This window comes from Prionailurus viverrinus, chromosome D4, assembly GCF_022837055.1.
Source record: "Prionailurus viverrinus isolate Anna chromosome D4, UM_Priviv_1.0, whole genome shotgun sequence".
NCBI classification, from domain to species: Eukaryota; Metazoa; Chordata; class Mammalia; order Carnivora; family Felidae; genus Prionailurus; species Prionailurus viverrinus.
Window position 1 is genome coordinate 23,291,868 of NC_062573.1, and position 15,459 is coordinate 23,307,326.

Sequence of the window (15,459 nt, forward strand, 5' to 3'; positions counted from 1 at the left end):
GCTATATAATTTACGGGGCCCAGTACAAAGTGAAAATGCAGGACCCTGGTTTGGGGCAGGGAATCAGTTTCTTTTTCTCCAGAGCCCACCACCCTAACCCTGCAGACCTCCAAAGGATTGCAGATTCCATGCTGGGATGCACTCAGTATCTGGATGGGGAATGTGTGAAGAGTTCCCCATCAAATCCCCTTGGAAGGTACTATTCAGCTAACTGCCAGAGTCAGGGAGGCTGCAACCTTGCCCAGCCCCAGACACTGCAAGGCTCTCACTTAAATCTGATCCTACCCATTCCAGTCCTGCATTGTCTAATAGGACTCATTTATAAAACACCAATTCAAAGATAATTTTTAAATGATGTCTATAGAACATGAAACCCCAAGTGTAGGGCCTTTTTAAGTGCTGGACACTGTGCAACTTTACTCATCAATGGAGCCAGTCCTGATTAGAGGAATTGATAGAGAGTTCAAATATAATTCCTTTGGAAGAATTACACTGCTGTCCGTATTTAATGCTGATTTCTGCTCATGAAGATAAGGAGAGCTCAACATTTCTCTAGTAGATGCCCCTTGAGACCTTAAACTCAGATTATAGAAGATGGACTGGAAATTCTTCATGAGGCTAGCTGCCTAAATAGAAACACTGGGGGATATAACAATGTTTAACAGATACAGTGGAAGAATATGATATTCCAGATCAAGTAAATAGTATTGTAAAAATACCAGGGAAAGGAAAGATAAAATATATTTTGGAAGAAAAGGAATGTTGACATATAATGTTGGATTAAAAAAGAAAGGTGGGGAAATAGTGGAAGTAGGATTGAAAATAAATTAGCACTTGATTGTAAATGCTTAATATTTAAATTGAAAAAAAAATGTTTGAAATTCAAAAGCAATCTTCCCTTTGATCTTAGTATAGATCAAAGGGAAATGATCTATACTAGTATTGATGGGTACAGATTTTAATTTTATTGAGAAGAATTTTCTTCCCTGATGATGATTTTGAATTAACTCAAAACTACTTCATGTTCACAAGTTTATCTGCTAAATTTCAAACTGTCAAGGAGGACTGTATTAAAAATGGGGAAAACTAGGAATTAGGAACCTGAATACTGGCATTTTTGGGATCTTTGGGGCATTCAGGTAGATACAAACCTTGTAATGGGGGAATTCTTGGGAATAATAGCCTAGAATAAGTGTAAGTTTTCAAATCCATATAAGAACCAACCCAAATTATAAAAATATGAGAATATAAAATGAAAAACATCACTGTTGAAATTAGAGAATGTCAAACATAGAACTGCAAACTTTGAGGAAATCCTGAAATTCCTGACAGAAGAATTATGTGGTAAAGGAGAGAAGTGTCCCCCCACATCCCAATCTTTAAGGAGTAAGAGCTGAAGACAAGGTCAAGGTAGGATAGTAGAAAAAAAAATAGATGATTTTAACTAAGAATGTTTTAAGAGTTTGACAAAATAGAAGCCACAAACAACTATGTGTAGGTGGAATGTAAGTTAGGGAAAAACACACATGGAAATAGACACACGTAGTATGGAGAGTAGATTTTTTTAATTGATATTTTCACCATCATGTTTAATGCGTTCACTCAAAATTAGAGCTGGCAATCAACTCCCATGACAGGAAGATTTGCAACTGAATGGGATTTTAGACTCCTCCAGGGTGTTAGAATTTTTAGTATATCTTCATGGTAGTCCTAAAATATAATCAGAGCAGAGTCACATCAGATGGTAAAATTCTCCTATTCCTCTACTGAAGCTGTGAGTTCCAAACCCAGCACTTTAGGATTCTGAGTGATTAAATCTGTGAAATAAACTAGTTTCTTATGTCCCTTTTCATGGGCATAATTGTGTCCCTCCAAATTCAAATGTTGAAATCCTAACCCCCAGTATCTCAGAATGTGTCTGTATTTGGAGATAAGTAAATTATGTAGGTGATTATGGCTAAATGAGGTCATTAAGGTGGGTCCCAAACCAATATGACTGATGTACCCTCTAAGAAGATATTTAAGACACAGACATACTTACTGCATGTTTCACTGGGGTGATGGGGGGAAACATCATGAAGGAGAAGTTTCTGAAGAGATAAACAGAGCATGCTGAGTATAGTTGATGGCCATTCTTTTTTTTTTCCAGATCATTTCCTTTATTAAAGAAAATCAGAGGCAACAAATAAAAACTGTTTGAAAATTAAAGAGCTCTTTATGAAATAAACATATTCCAGGTGATTCTAGGCCTTCAGCATTAATATTAATGGTTAATTCATTTATAAGCTTGTTTCACAAGTGTTGCTCACCTTAAGCCCCCTTTTGAAATTCCTTCTCTGTCCTCTTTATAATTACCATTTTCCCAATTAAACATCATTTATGCCATTAAACAAAACTAGCGGTACAAATGTCTTTCTTTGTAAGTATGGGGCTAGCAGATGATAACAGTAGATGTGGCAACAAAGACCTTACATACTAAATATCACTCTCCTAAAATTAGATGTCCATTACACATAAAAGATAATTTTTCCCTGGCTTTCTTATGCCCTTTATTGGTGTCTTACTCTTGCCTCTTAGGATAACTTTCTCCAGCATTAACCATCACCTTCCCTCTCCACCCCCAGCCCCAACTCCAAAAAAAAATTCCTGTTTGTTTCTTACATAGAGAAATTGACTTTTTGTAAAGTAAACACCTTCTATCTGGGTTATGTTTAGAAGGCCTCATCTTTCATGCTCAACTACCCCATTATTCTGTTAACGTACTTTAAGACAAAGTGAATTTCTCTTCCTAAGAGGAAGTTACTTTCCCTGGTAAATCAACTGAATCAATTGGCATACAGCTTTTTCTTTTTTGCTACTTTTTTACGAGCAATGATTAATGAGTAGGTAAGACAACAATATGAAATTAATTGGGAACTATCAGAAATAAAATAATTCAAACCAAAAAAAAATTAAATTCTATACTAGGGTGTATTGTCCTTAGAAGTAGTAAATGGGAGAAAATATAACAATTATAGGATTACTACTGTGCGTACACACACAAAAAGTCTATGAAAATTCTAAAGGAAACAATAAATGATATGAATAAAAGAAAAAAATCGATAAATGAAAAATGCATTGTTTTAAAATTCTTAATACACTTTACCTACATGCAATTACAGTAGGGCTTCTGATGGGTGGGAGACTTCACATAGTCATAATCTTGATCATCTTTGTTTCACTTTCATTAGGTGGTTTAGCAAATGACTCCCATTAAAGCTGTTCTCCTGGTTTGGCTGTAAGCCTTGAATAAAGGTCAGGAGAAGAATAATCATCCTGCATTAATTGCTACCTGCACCTCACAACAATTCTGGTGCTAGCATTATGTTAGTTTTGTATCTTTTTTCTGCCCAGAAAAAGCAGGAGTAGGCAATGATGTTCCCATGGCAGTGTGTTAGAGAAAAAAAATCTGGGGCGCCTGGGTGGCTCAGTCGGTTGAGCGTCCGACTTCAGCTCAGGTCACGATCTCGCTGTCCGTGAGTTCGAGCCCCGCGTCAGGCTCTGGGCTGATGGCTCAGAGCCTGGAGCCTGCTTTTGATTCTGTGTCTCCCTCTCTCTCTGCCCCTCCCCCATTCATGCTCTGTCTCTGTCTCAAAAATAAATAAATGTTAAAAAAAATTTAAAAAAAAATCTGCCCCATAGCCTACTTTCTGACCATAGTGGTAAACAACTGCTACCAGAGAGGTTGCTGCTTTTCCTCGATCTTAGGCCACTCTCTCTACCCAGCTTTTCAGTTCTTTATCAACTTTAACATTCATTCATTCATATCTCCAGATCTATGCTTGAACTGGGAATCAGCAGTACACATTAATTTCCATCTTCCCATTTTTTTCTGGTTTTGCATATATTTGAAGTTGAAGAGATACTGATATTTGTGCAATCCTGGATCTAAGGAGAACATCTTCTAAAAATTATAGCTAGTCAAAGCCAAAGTGCCCTATTCTGTGTTGAAACATTGTACACCTGAACCTAATGTAAAATTAAAATTGTATATCAACTGTGGTTCAATTACATAAAAATCCCTACGCTGAAAGGTAGTGATCCATATCACTTGACATACTCACATAGGCATTCCAAGGAACATTCAAGGTAAATATTTTGGACATGATTTATATTGAAATTGTCTTAAGGATGCTTTTATTTAGATAAATCGTTAGATTTTCAAACATATCGTGTGGTGCTTAATTGTGGTATCAGTAAAAACCACATCTTACCTTTTTTCTCCACAAAAATATATTTCGAATGCCCAGGCTTTTTTTTTTCACTTCCTTTATCCAAAGGCTGAACTTCACCATTCCATGTTCTTTTACCCTCTCTATACACCATGAAACTTCCTTCTCTGGTTATTGCCAGCTATAGGAATTACAAATGTAATTACTGTGGCAACTATCTCCTTTTGCATGTAATAACTTAGGAAATGTATAAATTTAGCTTATAACTGTTTGAGAACCATAAAGTTAATTCTTGAACAGATTCAGCACCTTGAGTAGATTTCCTGTTATTTTTTCTCTGATACTTTTGTCTAATAAGAAAACTAGGAGTTACCCCCCTCAATATTCTCTCCTAAAAATATTATTCATTTGTAACATATTATACTTTATCTCCATAGGCAATTTTGATTTTATCACGTATGAGGCTCCAGATTAGGCTGAAGAAGTCACGAGTTTCATTTAAATCATTTGACAAGAATGGGCACCTGGGTGACTCAGTGGGTTAAGAGTAGGACTCTTCATTTCCACTCAGATAATGACCTCATGATTTGTGAGTTTGAGCCTGGCTGTCAGTGCAGAGGCTACTTGAGATCTTCTCTCTTCCTCTCTCTCTCTCTGTCCCTCCCTGCTCTTGCTCTCTCTCTTATCTCTCAAATAAGAAAAAAAAATTTAAATTTAGAAAAATTTTAAAAATAAATCATTTAACAAGGAGAAGGTTGAAATGGAAGCTGTGCTTTATTAAAAATTATTAGATCTCTCCAGATGCCATATTGAATTCAAGATCAAAACACCAGAGTTCTTCCAAATTTCTCATGAATTATTGTCCAATAGATTAAAAATAGATCTTACAGAGCACGATGAAAAATACCAAAATTACTGAAAAAAGACCAGGAGAAATAAATGGATATTCCACATTATTTATAAGCTTTTGAGCAATTCTCTATCTTAAAATGATTACTCCCCTCTTATTTTTAAAAAAGAATAATCCAAGATTTAGCAAATTATTTTTTGTGACTTGACAAAGATATATGTTGCCAAGGGAATTTGAGTAATGTTTCTTAAGAATTACTTTCGTCTTGGGGCGCCTGGGTGGCGCAGTCGGTTAAGCGTCCGACTTCAGCCAGGTCACGATCTCGCGGTCTGGGAGTTCGAGCCCCGCGTCAGGCTCTGGGCTGATGGCTCAGAGCCTGGAGCCTGTTTCAGATTCTGTGTCTCCCTCTCTCTGCCCCTCCCCCATTCATGCTCTGTCTTTCTCTGTCCCCAAAATAAATAAACGTTGAAAAAAAAAATTAAAAAAAAAAATTACTTTCGTCTATTCTCTGGATTTAACATGTTCTCAAAGAGACCAAACTTTGTGTAAAAAATAATACAAATAAATACAAATAATACAAATGCAAATAATACAAATAAAATTCTGGATGTTTATGGGCCTTAGGTTAATCCCATCTTATTGCTAGGCAAACTTTTTGTATACTTCAGAAGGAAACTTTAGAAAACTTCACACTGTAAACCCACAGAGTAGTGGTTTTGGATTTCTGACATCTCTTGTGAAATTGAACCCTACTTAGAACTGCATTAATAATGCTTTATCCACTTAGCCATCCTCCCTTCCCCCAGTTTTCAAAATTGGTTAGCTTCAACCGGACCCCATTTTTGTCACTTAGGTGGTTTCATCAGCTTTCAAGAACTGCTGCAGAATGACTGTCACCTCTTCTATAGAAAATCTTAAATTCCCTTAACCTGAAGTACCAAAATTCAATAGTAAGTGACTTAGCCATCAAACCTACGTTGACAATGTCAAACATGAAGCATTTTTTAAAGAAAAATAATATAGTGCATGTCTTGTAGTATTTGGAGAGCTTACATTATCAAAGTTACATAGTAACTTAAGAAAATCCAAGCAACTTTCAACTTTATAGAAGCAAAAAATAGAGAAGAAATGCAAGTTTTGTTTATATGTAAAAACAATGATCAGGAAAATGAAAACTTCAATCAATTAGTTATATATAGGGGTGTATGTGTGCATATATGGATAGTTTGAGCATTAAATGTCAATCCTTCAATACATGTATGAATACCAAGGAAATCCTTACGTAGAAGGGGTTAGAGAACATTTTTGGATGATTTCTATCCTTTCATCTAATATGGATACCCTTTATGACAAACTCACTACAGTTGTATATTGTTTTCTAGTTAATAAAGAACTGACCTATTTGTGATTCAATATTAACAAGCTTCCACTATCCAAAGCTTTAATCCCTAAACGTCTGTATTATGTTATGGCCTGAGTTCTCAACATTGTATTTCCTGATTCCAGAGCCTCATGGATTTTTGCTACATTTCTTTTCTTGGATTCTGAGCAATATCTCTAAATCCTTCCAATAATTGTCGTTTTTATCAATATAGCTAATTTAAATATATATTTTCTGACAAAAACTGCACTTTCTATGTATATAAGTATATATATATATGCACATATATATAAATTGACTACAATATTCAAACATGTTAAAATTATGTAATTTGCACATGATAAATATCCTTTTTTTCCATTGGAATCTTGTAAATGGCTCAAAAGCTGAGGATAAACTATTTCCATAAGAGAATGGATGTCCCTGCTCTTGATCATCCTTGAAAATAGAGCAGAATATGAGGCAAACATCTGGATTACAAATTACAAGAGTAGACATCTTCTCCTATACCAAGTCCAGGTTTTATCGAAGTATAAAATCTTAAGCAACTCCAGTTGTTAATATCCAGAGTGATATGCCCCTGGGCATATATGTCATAATAGAAATTAGAAATTTGTAGGACCACTGTCGTTTTTCCTTCCAGTAATAGTGGCAGAAACAAAATCTAGCAGCATCACCAAATCAAAAGCATAAGCATCCTATTTTTGAAAAATTCTAAATGGAATCAGTGTCTAAGGAGTAGCCCAGCAGTGTATTCTGCCGCTGACCCTTCCTCTTCTACAGGCTTATGACCAGTAAGCATTATATGCATAGATTACTAGATAAGGAAATCAAGTATCAACTTAATTTTGGCAAGAATTGGTATAAAAAAATAAAAGAAAAAAAGAAAAGTGGGTAGAAAACATGGAGAGGGCTGAGGGCAGAAGAGAAGCTTCCTTCTTTTCACCTCATTTAAACTTCATAACCCCTTTCTTTGTGTCAACCTATATCCTAGCCTCTATCTGCAACAGCTCCATACTGGCTCATGTTTCAAGTGAAATGATTTTTATTAAGCACCCGCATAGTTTCATGGCAGCAACATTATATTCACAAGATACAAATATATAAGCAGATATTCAGTAATGCAATATTTATTCTATGGTATGACTTCAGTTCCAGTTGGTACATTCCCTAAGCCTTCAGAATTTCAACGTAAAGTGTGCTTTAGGGTCTTTCTCACAATTTTTTACCATCTTAAAATTTTTCATAAACTGGGCCTTTGTTAAACTTCATTGCTCCAAAACAACCAGAATATATTTTTGGCTCTATTTTCATGTTGCAGTCTTAAATAACAGAGCCCTAGCATTTCATACAGAAAGAATTGAAGGAAAGCATCTGGGAAGATAATTCAATCCATACCTGTTGCCTAATATTTCAAAGGAAATCTCAAACAATGGACTTGCTGGACCTTATATTCCCCTTAATGCCAGAGGCCAAATGTGAAATAAGTTTGATGTGAGATACATCTTACTTGGCCCTAGAAAAGGCCTGAATTCTGAAACTAATACCTTGAAATTGCTGGAAAAAAATGAAGATTCTTATTCTTTTTAACCCCAATTGTGATCTTGTGAGTAAGCACAATAGTCGAAACTACATTACTAATCAGCCTGTGTATACTAAAGCCAAGCAAGGAAGGAGGATGGTTAAAATGATACAGAATTTGATCAACATAACCCTTCATCTTCCCATGTAGCATTTAGATAGCAAATATTAAAAATATTACATGTACTTACTGAAGCTTAGCCAGAACACCTTTGTATAAAGGAGGGTACAGTGTGTTCTACTTATACTCTCTTTAGGATTTGTTGGATCTATAGTGTGTGCGCGCAGCCACACACACACACACACACACACACACACACACACACACACACACAATTGCTGTGTGTGTATAATTTGAACAGTCTGTATCGCCAATGAAAGACTGGCAGAACCTGCAGTGGAAAATACATCTTGTGCCATACACTAAAATGGGACCACCTAACTCTTTCTTGAATCAAATTTATTTCCATTCAGAATGAAAAATCAGAGAAAGGCCCATTTTTGTTTTGTTGAGTTTTGTTTTTTGTTAATAATTATTAGTATTAACTATACATTTTACCAGTTTTCTTTCTCATTATTTCTTATATTTCACGATTCTTCATTGATGAATTTATTAGTGTGTGAGAATACACTTAAGAGTAATTCACTCTTAGAAGGTCATTGCATGGTAGATTTTCACTGCTTGCATTTCTGAAAATGGTTTTATTTAGGTTTCTGTAGTATATACTACTGTGGGTGAGTTTGTTATGAGTAAAGAGGTTTACTCTCTCTGGAAGCATTTTGTGTCGTCCTTGTCCAGGGACTATGCTAATCTTCTCTGTGTCTTTCCACTTTTAGTATTATGTGCTGCTGAAGCAAGGTCTCTCTGGAAACTTTTTATACTACATTTTTGTCTTTTTAATTTTTTTTAATAATTTACCATGATATTCCTTAAATTGTTCATTTTATATGAAAATATATCATAAAATATAAGAAACATGTGACACATAAGGAATAAGAAAAAAATATTTGTGTGCCCACTAATCACCTTTAATCCAGAACTTTCTGGTCATTGTAGAATTCCTACTGGCCTTTCCCTGACAAAAATCAACATCCTCTTCTTCCATCTAGAGGACTACTAGCCTCAATTTTGTTTTATGTTTTGTCTTTCTTGACAACGTCATCACATATGTGTGAATTGCTAAAAATTATATTTTAAGTTACATGTATTTGACATTTCAATAGGTGATATCATAAAAATAATTATTAGGCTTTCATATTTCCTTCTCTGTAAATTGCCTCTGTGTATGTCCATTTATCATCTGGATACTTTATGGGTTTTTTTGTAAGTTTTTAGGAATCCTATATATAATCTCAGCTCTAAATTCTGCAGTCACATGGGTTGAAAATAGCATTGATTAAAGTGCTGTCATGTGACACTGACATATATGGCATCTTTAAAAATAATACTTGAAAGTTATGTGGCACATAAGTCTTACTCTTAGGGAATTCCTTGACTATTCTTGGCATTTTATGACTTAAATTTATGTTTATTAATTTCTACCAAATCCTATTGAAATTTTGATTAGAATTAAATTGAATTTATATCTCATTTATGATAAATATGAGATCTTGTTATATTGAGTATGAGTACATATCTCTTGATTTATTAATGTCTCCTCCAATATATATCAGTAATTTTTATGTATACTCAATATAAACTATACATAAAATATATAAACTATATATAAATATTATAAATGCATTTTACTCTGTAAAATTTTTACCCACATTTTCTTAGATTTTACCTCTTAGGTACATTAGAGGTTTTGTTTCTATGTTAAGTGATATATTTTAATTAAATATTAGAAATGCTTGTAGTTTTAACATTAAAGTGCAATAAAATTTCAGATATTAATTTTGTATAGAAGCAAATTTTCCATTGTTAATTTTAATAATTTTGTACAATCTAAAATTTTTATAAATCTACTTGTAGATTCTTTTTACTATATCATTTATAAAAAAGGATCTGACTTATTTTTTCCTATCCCCTTAATTTTCTTTGACTTCTTGCACTGGACAGTGTCTCCAGCAGAATATGAAATGACATCAGTAAAAATGGATGCCTTTTACTTGTTTCTAGTCATAAAATAAATACTTTAAATATTTCACATTATGTGTTTTTTTTCCAGTTTTATAATGGTTAAGGATTGTCACATTGAGAAAACTCTATTTTCTGTTTATTTTGGTGAGATGTTTTTTAACATAACAGGTTGTGATTCCTTAATCCCCATTTTGGTAACCATTGGGATGATTACTTGATTTTCTCATATACAAATTAGTCAGTTTATAATAATTTTTTTCTCATACTAAAAAACAATAAATTCCTGTGGTAAGTTTAAATTATTCAAGGTGTATTATCACCTTTAGTTGTTCTTAATTTGGTGTGAAGGTATCTATTTTAAAATATTTGCATCTATATTTATATGTGAGATTTGCTTATAATTCTACCTTTAATATTATTTTTATGTTGGTACCAAGGTTAAGAGATTTGGTTAAAGTAACATAGATGTGTTCTCTTTCTGGACTTTACAATAATTGTGGTGAATTTGATTTGTTTGTTCCTTGAATGTTAGAAGGTAGGACTGCTTGGACCTGCCCTTTTTTGTACGATGATTTTTAAAAACCATATTGGGTTTTGTGATGGTTAGAGTAATACTTAAGTTTTTTGTTTTGAGTCAGTTTTGGCAAATATTATCTTTTTCGAATTTATTGGGATAAAGATTTCACAATTTCCATCCATTATTTTTTAATATTGCTGTCCCCTTTTTTCACACTATTTTGCTTTCCTAATGTGATCTGTTTTTTGCCTTCTCTCTTTCTTCATTGATCTTAGTTTGTAAATCTTAAATATTTATGAATCTTATTTTGTGAATCTCACTTTTGTTGATAAGTTGATCATATATTTTTAATTTTATTTTTATAATTTTCTCTTTGTCCTTTGATATTTTATTACATTCTGTTTTAGTTTTTCTTTTTTTTTTTTTTAAATTTTTTTTTTCAACATTTATTTATTTTTGGGACGGAGAGAGACAGAGCATGAACGGGGGAGGGGCAGAGAGAGAGGGAGACACAGAATCGGAAACAGGCTCCAGGCTCCGAGCCATCAGCCCAGAGCCTGATGCGGGGCTTGAACTCACGGACCGCGAGATCGTGACCTGGCTGAAGTCGGACGCTTATCCGACTGCGCCACCCAGGCGCCCCGTTTTAGTTTTTCTAACTTGCTAAGTTGCATTATAGAAAGTTCTCTACTGTAATTTTAATTACATTCACAAGTTTTATTGTATAATTTTGTCATTTCTTTATCTTTCTGATTTTATTAAAAAAAATTTATTCTTTAATTTATATAGGGATTGCTATTAATTTCCAAACAATTAGAATGTTCCAAAACTATGTGTATTCTTTATTTGTAACTTAACATATGATTTTTTTTTCATTTCTTGAGACTTGCTTTCGAGATTTGAATGAGAACAGTTTTCATGAGTGGACCTCGCATGGTAGAGAAAAGGGTACATATTTTCTTAGTTATTAGGTGTAAAGTTGGATAATTTATCAATTATATTTAGGTGTTGATTATGTTGAACTTTTAAAATTCTTACTGATATTTAATGTCTATCATTTACAGAGAGAGATGAGTTAAATTTTCCCATTAGGATAGTGGATCTGTGTCTCCTTTTACTTCAGTCAATTTTTGCTTTATATATTTGAGATACTTTTAATTAGGTGCATAAAAAATTAGAATTATCATATTTTCCTGGTGAATTGAATCATATGTTATTGGTAGTGACTCTCATTTCAAACTTCTATTTCCCTAATTAGTGATTCTTTTATTGACTTCAAAATATCGATACCAGTGAGCTTTTGGTATTAACCTACAATTTTTTAATGTTATTGTTGTTTAATTCTTATTTTTAATTTTTTTATATTTATATTTTATTGATATTTTTGATTTATTGATACGGAAAATATTCGTAATAGGTGGCTTATTGTTTAGTGTGAAATATAACATTTGTATGAAATGATATGTAAATACAATGTATCTGCCTTTCATGAGTTTTAGCATATTGTTTAGATCAAACTGTACTTGATAATTGTAGGGAAAAACTAGAATGTGCTCCTGGGATTCAGATGTGTCACCTTCATTCTTTTGCAGTTCCAGGTTCTAATTTCCTAGGCAGAGCAAACCACCCAAAGGCATCGCCCTGTCTTTACCAATCCATAACAACTATTATAGAAAAAAACCAATGGGGTTGGAGACAGAGAAAGAAACAGGTGCACGTGCATGCATACAGAGAGAGAGAGAGAGAGAGAGAGAGAGAGAGCGAGCGAGAGAGAAGGAATTTTACATATAGAATTTTTAGTTTGGCAGACCTCCCAGTTTGTCAGCTTCTCTTGAATTATTTTAACACACGTGTCCTGAGAAAAGTAACTAGGTTGCAAAAACAAAGGCTGTTAAGCTTGCCACATCATGGACTTCTAAGGAAATTATGGATAGTACTTAAACACAATTTATTCTGAGAAGTTTTATCTTACTAAGGGGTGAGGGATTTACCTACTCTTTAAGTACGTACTAGCTTACTAGATATTTCTGTAGAAGATCTTTACCTCTGTCAAGGTTTACCTCCTGAGTCAGAGGTCGATTTAAATATGCTTTAAAATTTTTAGAGATACTTATATATTTCTAGAATAAAGAGTTCCAAGGAATCAACCTAAAATTCTAATGTAGCATTTCTGAAATAGAACACATAATATGTACACACATATGCATTCACATATACATTACACAAACATATATATATGCATATATACTTACACTCTACTTACATAGACTTGTCTAAATTTTGTAAATGTTTATTGCATATGCCATCAGTTTTTATTAAATTTACATTTCATAAAAGTAAAAATACTAGTTTTATATCCTTTTATAATAAAAGTTTAATGTAATAATTATTCAATAAGTATTTCTGTGTATCATGATTGTGTTGTATGCTAAATCTATCATAAATTTTATTGTACTTTCATAAAATTTTAGAAGAACATTTAAAATCTACAGTTTATTTTTCAAATCAAATATATAATTATCTAGACTGAGATTTTAGTGACTATCATTAAAATTTCTTAGAATTGTTCATTTGAATTTACTGCATAAAATTTAGTTTATTAGTTATTTTTCTATAATGTAACACTTGAATTCCGAATTCTTTCTATTGCCCTCAGATACATAGATTTCACAATAAGACAATTAAAATGCATAAAAAATGTATTTGAATAAGAGTAAAACCATATGTTTAGAAAATATTTAAAATAACAAAATTATTATGAATGAAAAGTGTATTTCCCTATATTTGTACTAAAATGGACATAGTCCTGTTAATTTTATTCTAACTTATAATTATTTTATTATGCTCTGTCTTAAGATAAACTAAATTCCATCATTTTTTTTTGAATGCATGCAACTGCATTCACATAGCACATAAAGTAATAGCATGCTGGCATTTAAAAATATAATCTTGAGTATCAGTTTTCTGAAATGTCAGAGCAGCAGAATATCTGGTATTTAGTTTCTTTGTCAGAAATAATGTGTTTACTACTTCTTGTTTTATAATTCCCAGTAGTTGACATGGGCATTATGAAGGATTACAAGAAATCACTTATCTTTGTTCATATTATATCTCTGGCATTTGTAATGTTTTATATTACCATGGATTAAAATACCACATAAAATGCAATATTGACTTTGGTCTGTATGACTTGACATTATTAAAAATATTTGTTTTTCATTTTATTAATGAGTTTTAAAACCATACAATGTAACTTGTTGAGATATTAGAATTTGTTTCAGTGCCTTTATGCTACTGAAGAAACAATGAAGCTCAGTAATGTTTACTTGTCTAAACGAACCTTAGACTTAAACCCCACTCTCCTGATTACTAGTTAACCAAACTAAGTCCCTCTAATTTAGACTAGGGTATTTCAATAATGTATAAGCATGGTTTGTGTGTGTGTGTGGATTTGCTAGTATTATATCATTGGACCTGCAACTCTCATTCGTTGAAATCTCCTTTTATATATATGAGAATGACTGCTTTAAAGAGTATCAATGTCTGGCACCTGGGTGGATCATTGGGTTAAACAACAGACTCTTGGCTCAGGTCATGATCTCACAGTGGTGAGATCCAGACCTGTGTCAGCCACCATCTCACCGTCATGAGATCAAGCCCCATGTCTGGCTCTGTGCTGAGCATAGGGCCTGCTTGTGATTCTCCCTCTCCCTCTCCCTCTGCCCCCACTTTCAGTCTCGTTCAAAATAAATTTTTTTAAACTATCAGTATCAAAGCAAAACATTGCAAAACCAATTGGCCTGTTATCAATATTCACTACTTGCAGAAACCATACATGAAACAATTTTCTAGTAATCTTTATCTCTGTACTCACCATTATATGATTTATTTGACACTAGATGTCAGTTTTCTCTTATTCTATTCAATTTTTAGCAGAATTTAATATACCGTAAACTGATTGAAATGTAAAAAAAGGAATTATAGAAGTATTTCTTTACATTTTTTAAATGTTTGTTTATTTATGGGAGACAGAGAGTGGGGGAGGGACAGAGAGAGAGAGAAACAGAATCTGAAGCAGACTGCTGGCTCTGAGCCATCAACACAGAGCCTGATGCGGGGCTCGAACCCATCAAGCACAGGATCATGACCTGGGCTGAAGTCAGTCGCTCAACTGACTGAGCCACCCAGGCATCCCTAGAGGTATTTCTTTTTTTTTTTAATTTTTTTAACATTTTTATTTATTTTTGAGAGAGAGAGACAGAGCGTGAGTGGGAGAAGGGCAGAGAGTGAGGGAGACACAGAATCCAAAGCAGGCTCCAGGCTCTGAGCTGTCAGCACAGAGCCCTACGTGGGGCTCGAACTCACCAACTGTGAGATTAGGACCTGAGCCCAGGTAGGAGGCTTAATTGACTGAACAACCCAAGCACCCCTTTAGAGGTATTTCTTGATGACATACATAAATATAAGGGGGAAACATGAAATATTTTGGAAAATATCGTGTTAACTAGAGCTGATTCCTTAATAATATCATAGATAGATAAATAGATGAATCTTTACCTTGTCTCCAGGCATAATTCATTTTTTCTAATGCTTTTTAGAATTAATGGTATTTGGATGTGAGATGGTACTTTCCCATTCTGCCTTGAGTTCTGTGTTTTATATTCTTTTCTTGTCCCTCCTTCATGATGACATGATGGTTGAGCTAGGATTCAAATGCATATTTTCAGTTTCCGTATTTTTGTTCTCTATAGCATATTCCTGCAAATACAACTCCTATGACTTACTAATCAGAGTGCAATATTTGTGAAGAGACACACTAAAGGCTATCAGCAGTGG

At 33.5% G+C, this 15,459-nt stretch overlaps 1 protein-coding gene and 1 non-coding gene across 13 annotated transcripts in view; both read right to left on the minus strand.

Annotated features, from left to right (window-relative positions):
- The window catches only part of CYLC2 (cylicin 2), a 69,014-nt gene that overhangs the window by 23,747 nt on the left and 29,808 nt on the right, over positions 1-15,459 (minus strand). For 7 of the 12 annotated variants that reach the window (XM_047830381.1, XM_047830379.1, XM_047830378.1 and 4 more), the window contains 4 exons: positions 15,181-15,325; positions 3,150-3,283; positions 2,042-2,157; positions 1,551-1,710 (listed from right to left, as the gene is read on the minus strand). The gene's annotated coding sequence lies outside the window, so the exon portion shown is untranslated. Of the gene's footprint in view, positions 1-1,550; positions 1,711-2,041; positions 2,158-3,145; positions 3,284-4,253; positions 4,393-15,180; positions 15,326-15,459 lie in introns of those variants that run through there. The other 5 variants (XM_047830376.1, XM_047830375.1, XM_047830371.1 and 2 more) reach the window with 4 other exon arrangements.
- LOC125151020 (U6 spliceosomal RNA) lies at positions 8,776-8,881 on the minus strand. Its single transcript, XR_007146583.1, has one exon. It is a non-coding gene; the product is annotated as a U6 spliceosomal RNA (small nuclear RNA).